Consider the following 7680-nt stretch of genomic DNA (forward strand, 5'->3'; position numbering starts at 1 on the left):
AGTGGGATCATATTACCATGGACTTTGTGGTGGGTTTGTCGAGGACACGACGAGGCCATAACGCGATTTGGGTAATCGTTGATCGATTAACCAAATCCGCGCACTTCTTAGCGATCTAGAGGACTGATTCTCTGGATCGATTGGCAGATCTGTATTGCCGGGAGATTATCAGACTACATGGTGTTCCGTTGAGTATCATTTCGGATAGAGATCCACGGTTCACGTCTCGTTTCTGGCAGAGTCTGCAGCAGGCCTTGGGCACACAGCTCCGTTTCAGTACAGCTTTCCATCCACAGACAGATGGACAGTCAGAGAGGACTATTCAGACTCTTGAGGACTTGCTGAGATCATGTGTTATGGATTTTGGAGGCAGTTGGGAGGACCATCTGCCGTTAGTAGAGTTTGCTTACAACAACAGCTTTCATTCGGCTATTCAGATGGCACCGTTTGAGGCGTTGTATGGTAGACCTTGTCGGACACCCGTCCTCTGGGATGAGGTTGGAGAGGCCCAGTTGTTGGGACCTCAGAGAGTTCAGCAGGGTGCAGAGTTGGTCCGTACTATCAGACGGAGGATGTCAAAGGCGCAGGATCGCCAGAAGAGTTACGCTGATCGGAGACGTAGACCACTAGAGTTCTCTGTTGGTGACCATGTATTTCTGCGAGTTTCACCCACGAAAGGGGTGAAGAGATTTGGCATCAGAGGTAAGCTAGCTCCGCGGTACATTGGTCCTTTCGAGATTTTGGAGAGGATCGGAGCAGTAGCTTACCGACTGGCACTACCACCGTCCCTGTCAGGCGTCCATGATGTATTTCACGTATCTATGCTGAGGAGATACGTGCCCGACCCGACGCATGTGCTGGCAGATATTCCAGTTCCAGTTCAGCCTGACATTACTTATGAGGAGATTCTGGTACGGATTCTGGACCGGAAAGAGCGTCAGTTGCGGAACAAGACTATCCGGCTGGTTAAAGTCGGATGACAGCATCATTCAGACGAGGAGGCTACTTGGGAGCTCGAGGATACTATCCGAGCTCGATATCCCCATCTTTTCACTTGAGGTATGTGATTTAGTTTATCGTTCAGCATTTATATGCTTTACATGTTATTAGTATTTGCTGATGGTAAATAATGAAATTTGGGGACCAAATTTTTATTAGTGGGAGAGAATGTAAAATACCGAAAATAGGCGAATATTAATAAGGGAATTTTTCGGAATTTTTGGAAATTTTTTAGGAATTTTTCGGAGCTCGTACGGACGAGTTAGTGGGGATAAATACGAGGGCCCGGAAAAGTCTGTTTAGGCGACCCGTTTAAGCGAGGAAATGTTTATAATTACATTTCCTTTTTACTTTTCTTTTCCTTTATTTTATATTCTTCTTTTCTCCTCGTCGAAGCCTCTTCTCCTTGTGCGTTTTCTTTTCTTCTCTCGAGCCCTAACCGACGCCGCACGGTTTCGCCGCCGCACACGATCCGCCGGCCGCCGTTGAGCCCTGCCGAAGCCGCTGTGCCCTCTTGCGCCGCTGCCCTCTCTGGATCGAAGCAGCGCCGGCCACCGCAACTCCCTCTTTTCTTCTTCCCGAGACCTCGCCGGCCACTAGGTTTAACCTAGCGCCATCGCCCCTCTCCGATTCTCTGTGCCGGCGACCGAGCCTCCCTTCCTCCCCACGGCAAAGCACCATTTCTTCCTTTATTGTGTCGTGTCTGGTTTAAATTTGGCCGAGCCTTCTTCTGTGTCCTAGGTTCCGGTTGAGGTAAGTTTGGAATGTTGAATTTTCCATTTTCTGTTCTTGATTCGAATAGTGTAAATCATTCCCAACTAATGGTTGATCGTTCTTGATTCTGTTCTGGACAGAATCTGTGAAGTGGATTTTAGCAGCAAAGTTTTTAAAGCTTCAGCAGCAACGATCCTTGCTATTGAGCCATAGCGACTGTGGTTGAGCAACCCTTTGATTTACAGCAGCAATTTATCTTTGCTAGCAGTAAGTTTTGTTTTCCAGCAGCATCTTGGTCCAGCGGCAGTAAGGTAAGGGTTTAGTTTATGGATTGAGTTGGCACGCTTTTGATACATGTTGTTTAGGTATGAAATGATACATACATAATTTGGTTATAGGATGATACATTGATGGCGGATCCTTATTGTAGATTGAGTTGGGTTTTAAATGAATCTAATGGAACGATTAGGGTTAAGACCATTAACCTTAGTCAATGGTTAGAATTAATTTTGGGTAGGCAATTGGTGATGTTAATTAGGGCTTTCCCTGATATTAGTTTCGTGGATTTTATTAAGCTATTTAAATTCATTTGAATTGTAGCTAAATAAAATATATCTATATGTTCGACACAGGACTTTGATTCGGGACGGTATCTCGACGAGTATCTTGATTACCGGATTGGACCACTTTATTGGAGGCGGGTACTTTGACTTATGTCTTTTGATATGCATAATAAAGTGTTTAACATATAGCAAGAATTGTGTTTCCATTTGATTTGGTTGGTCACTACATGATCTGTTACATGTTGTTTGTTTATTTATTATGCACTGCATGTTATTATTTATCTGACCATACATGCTTTCGGTAGTGACCCAACCATGTGATACATCATGTTCAGGACCTAGGGTTTATATGATACCCTATCTGTTTGTGTACCTTCCATCTGATACATTGACTTGTGGTACACCTTTTATTTATGTATGGATCTTGCTATGTTATTCATGAGATTGTCATGCTTAGTATCATGCATCATGTTTGCATGCTGTGCGATTGTCGGCTCCACTATGGTTGAGCTCATCGCCAGTTACATGTACTGCACACACCACCACCACCTATGGATTAGTGGTATATCAGGCAGGTGTGTGGCGGTTCTGCTGTTTGGCTCCTGGTCGGTGACTCGGTGGTAGGCCGTGATCCGCTATGTTTGGCTCCGTTGGCATTTAGTGTAGCAAGGTGGCCGGCAGACGGTGGACTCTGTTTGGCTCCTGGTCGGGAGACTCAGTAGTGGCCGAGATTTTTCCTCCCGTCATTGTGTCGGGAGATGAGAGTATGAGCCCCCATTTATGATTTGGGGCCGAGAGGAGTACTCGACGAGATTCCGTCCACTCATCCATTGTCAGAGTGATGTCGAAGTCTCAGTCACCATATGCATTTTGCATTTTATTGTTGTGATCACCGCACTTATACGCATTTGTATGGATGCATTTGATTGACATGCATACAGGATTATGATTTCTTCGGTCTGACGACCTGTTACCTTTGTACCTTGATTCCGGTTAGTACAGTTATCTCCTGATTTCGTTTCAGTTGCATTTATTCCTTCTCGTATTCAGGAGACTGTACGCATGATTAGTGTTGTCTGTTATTTGTTTTATTATGCATATCAGTTGTACCTGCTGAGTGTTGGACTCACCCCGCCTCCATTGTTGATATTTTCAGGTTGAAGCTGTCCGGAGCAGTTCCAGTCGCTGGCCCCCCATCTGCACGTAGAGCCAGTTCTCTACTAGTTCGTTATTTGTTTTTATTTGGCCTTTTTCTATATCAGACTTTGTTTTAGTATTGTCTTTGGATTTTTCCTATGGATATTGTATGGAGTGATACCTTTTGATGGATTTTTGATATGATATTGGATTTCATTCTACTACGTGCCTGCCTGGACGGCAGAAGAGGTGAGTTCGTTGGATTTGAGTTTTACGAGTGTAGTGGAGTAGGGTGGATTTCGAGTCAGAGTCCTATTGTTATTGATTACTATTATTAACTGCGTGGTTGTGACAGCCAGAGGCTGAATATCTTTATAAACTGCGTGGTGTTTGTTTTTTTTTATTTTTGTTATCATTCCAGCCGCTTGTGGCTGATGTATATGTGATATGTAGAAAGTTTCATATTGTCCGCCGTACAAGAGAGATGCTGCCGAAATTTTTCGGACAGAGACTCCTCTGGGGCGTGACAACTTTAACGGAACATTAATTTGAAATGAGTTTAGTTGGTGAATTAAACAATTTTTTAGGTCTTCAAATTATACAAACCAAAGATGGTAACTATGTACATCAAACTAAATATACAAAAGAACTTATTAAAAAATTTGGTATGGAACACTCTAAAGAACTTAAAACACCTATGGCTAGTAATATCATTCTTGATAGTGATAAAAATGGTAAAACTGTTGACTTAAAACATTATTGAAGTATGATAGGAAGTTTACTTTATCTAACTGCAAGCTGACCTGATATTTTATTTGCAGTTAGTATGTGTGCCCGATATCAGACTTGTGCAAAAGAGTCTCATCTATCATTGGTTAAACGAATTATTAAATATTTAAAATGCACTACTAATGTAGGAATTTGATATCCTAGAACTTCACATTTTGACTTAGTCGGATATTCGGATTTGGATTTTGCCAGGTGTAAGTTAGATAGAAAAAGTACAAGTGGAGGATGTCAATTGTTAGGTTCTTCTTTAGTTAGTTGGTTTAGCCATAAGCAACAATGTGTTGCCTTATCTACAACTGAAGCTGAATACATAGCAATGGATGAATGCGTTGCCCAATTGTTTTGGATGTCCCATACATTAAGAGATTTTAATCTAGATTATAAAAATGTAAAAACTTACATTGATAATATAAGTTCTATAAATCTTACTAAAAATCCAGTACATCACTTTAGAACTAAACATATAGAGGTTAAGCATCACTTCATTAGAGATCATGTGTCCAAAGGGAATATAGAACTTCATTATATTGAATCCAAATCTAACTTGGCAGATATTTTTACTAAACCTTTACCTGAAGCAGAATTTAGTAATCTAAGAAGATAGTTAGGATTGTGTTTTATAGAATAGGTACTTTTATTTTTGAAAATTATTACTTAATTTATTTTTCAATATTATTTTTGTAAAAATTCCCTTTCAAAATTTTGGTTTTCAAAATCTCTTTCAAATTATTTTCAATTTTCTGGAGTAGTCTAGGTTTTACCGTAGAATTACATGATCCTATAGTCCTAGGAGCCAGCATCTCACAAGCACAGTAGGATCCTTTGTTTGATAACTTTGAATGGGTGAGATGCTTATGTCTTAGCCCTAGATTTCAGATGCTTATGTCAGTGCATCGCTATAAATCTAGGCTTTAAAACAACATACATGAATCAATTTGGGTTAACTAGCTGGTAAAAACCCAGTTAGTACTAAATACTCAAATTGACCAACCTGAGTCATCAGCTACTATCTAGTGGTAGTTAGCCTTGAACAAAGGTTGGACATTTCATCATAAGGACATTTTTCCTTAGTTTTCCTACCCATGCTTGGACTCTTAGGAATTTGTCAATCTTAGGAGCTTCAAACAAGATTTTTAAGTTTTTATATTTTTTTTTGTTTAGTGACCAACTCCTTTTCAATATATATATATTTTTTTAAAAAAAATAATTTTCAAAATTTTAAAATTTATTTTAATTTCCAAATTTTTTCAAAATTATTTTTGACTTAGTGAAAATTTTTTTATATTATTAAAAAAAATTTAAAAAAAACAAAACTATTTTTCAAAATTATTTTAGTAAAGTTTTTCAAAATTTTAGTAATATGTTTATTTTTTTTACAATTTTATTCAAATTTACTTAGTAAAATTTTTCAACAGTTTTATTCAATTTTTTTACTTAGTAAAATTTTTCAAAAATTTTATTCAAATTTTTTAGTATTTTTTTTTTAAATTCAAAAATTACTTTATTTAGTAAAAATTTTCAACAATTTTATACTTAATTTTTCAAAAACTTTATTCAAAAATTTATTTTACTTAGTAAATTTTCCAACAATTTTATTCAAAATTTACATTGCTTAGTAAACTCTTTCAACAATCTTACTTGGTTTTTGGGTATTCACCTATTTTTGATATGTGTCAAAGGGGGAAATATAGTGAATTCAAGGGAGTTATTTAACTCAGGGGGAGAAAAATTACTTGTTTATTTACTTGTTGCATATTTGAACTTAACTTTGAACCTTGATTGCCAAACATCAAAAATGGGGAGATTGTTAGTGCAAGCCGCACCAGAATCAAACCTGAGTTTTGATGTTGTCAAAGGTTCAAGTTAAGTCTTGTTATGATCTAACAAGTTGACTGAGTGTGCAGGATGTTTACTCAACCAAGAAAGACCTAGTTAGAGGCTAGGCAGGAGAAATCTTAGCAGATCGTGGAACCCAGGTGCAAGTCCAAGGAGGTCGAGAGGACCTGAAGCTTGGCAGTATGATCGAGAGGTCTGGAGGGCCTAAGATCAAGGAAAAAGTCCTGGCGAGCCGATCAAAGCTAAGTGAAAAGTCCAAACTAGATCTGGAGGATCTAAGTTTGGCAGGTAGGTTGAGGTAAACAACTGGAGGAGCGACAGTGAGGTCGGGTTCCCAAAGGGAACAACCTTAGGTCACTGATCCAACTGAAGAAACCGGGAAGGTTTTCAAGTTGAGATCAAGACAGTTATACTGTCTTTCATATTATTAATCTTGCATTATATTACTACTGTTCTAACATCTGTTTTGCAGGAAATAATTTTTGCTTAACTTTCTGTTGTAGGATCGACAGGTTCGGTCGACCGAACAAGATCAATACAAAGCAGCTAACATCTCATAATAGATCAGATCAGAGTCCGATCAAAGACTGATCGGTCGATCGAACAGTAAGATCGGTCGATCGAACCTTAGTGACTCAGCACAGGACAAATCATCAGCATCGATCAGCAGCATAGGAAATAAGTTGATCGGTCGACCGAACCTGGGGATCGGTCGACCGATCCAATCACTTTATTCAGCATTAAAGGATGATCTCGGCAGAATCACGACGAACAGGGAAGGAAGCTGTTCAGTCGACCGAAAGGCATGATCGGTCGACCGAATATTTAAAGACAAATTAATGCCAGAGATTCGAGCCAGCGTCAAATTCCAGCTGGAGGGGATCGAAGCTGGTTCGGTCGACCGAAAAGAAGGATCGGTCGACCGAGCCTTCATACTCCTATAAATTAAGGCTCGAAGTAAGAGGCAAAAAGAACTTTTCTGATCGACTCTTGTGTACTTCTGCAAGCTGCTCACGCGACAAGTCATCATCAACTTTGCTAGCAACTTCATACGATTGCCGACCGAGCTACGATTTACTACTACTTTTGTCGGTATAGCTTTACTTTTTGCACTGTATTTTAATTCTATAAGATAGTAGAAGTATTATTATCTTATATATCTGTACTTGTACGATTCACTTCTTTCCGAGGAGTTCGGAAAGAAGGATTATAGTGTTTTGCCCATCGGTGCGGTCAAGGACCGTGGGCCTTCGAGTAGGAGTCGAGCTAGGCTCCTAACGAAGTAAAAAAACCTTGTCTCTTTTCTTATTTCCGCTGCACAACTTTGGTTTCAAAAGATTAAAAGAATAGTTTTTAAACGCGCTGTAACGACCCGCCTTCTACTAACTAGGCTGCAAGGCTGGACCGTCACATTATGCTGTGCTAACTATTCCATGACCATCATTAAATCTAAGTGCGGAAGCTGTACTAATTAAAACTTTGCTAAACTATTATCATTTCTTGGTTCTACACGTGCTAAGGGGTGTAATCTAACTATTCATGACATATTTTACCTCCCCCATGGTCAAGGAACTGAACTAAAGGCTTCCCAGCAAATCTCAGGCCTCTCAATCGATCCACAGATTGATTGGAATGGTTGAAT

This window comes from Zingiber officinale, chromosome 1B (assembly GCF_018446385.1).
Source record: "Zingiber officinale cultivar Zhangliang chromosome 1B, Zo_v1.1, whole genome shotgun sequence".
Classification (NCBI taxonomy): domain Eukaryota; kingdom Viridiplantae; phylum Streptophyta; class Magnoliopsida; order Zingiberales; family Zingiberaceae; genus Zingiber; species Zingiber officinale.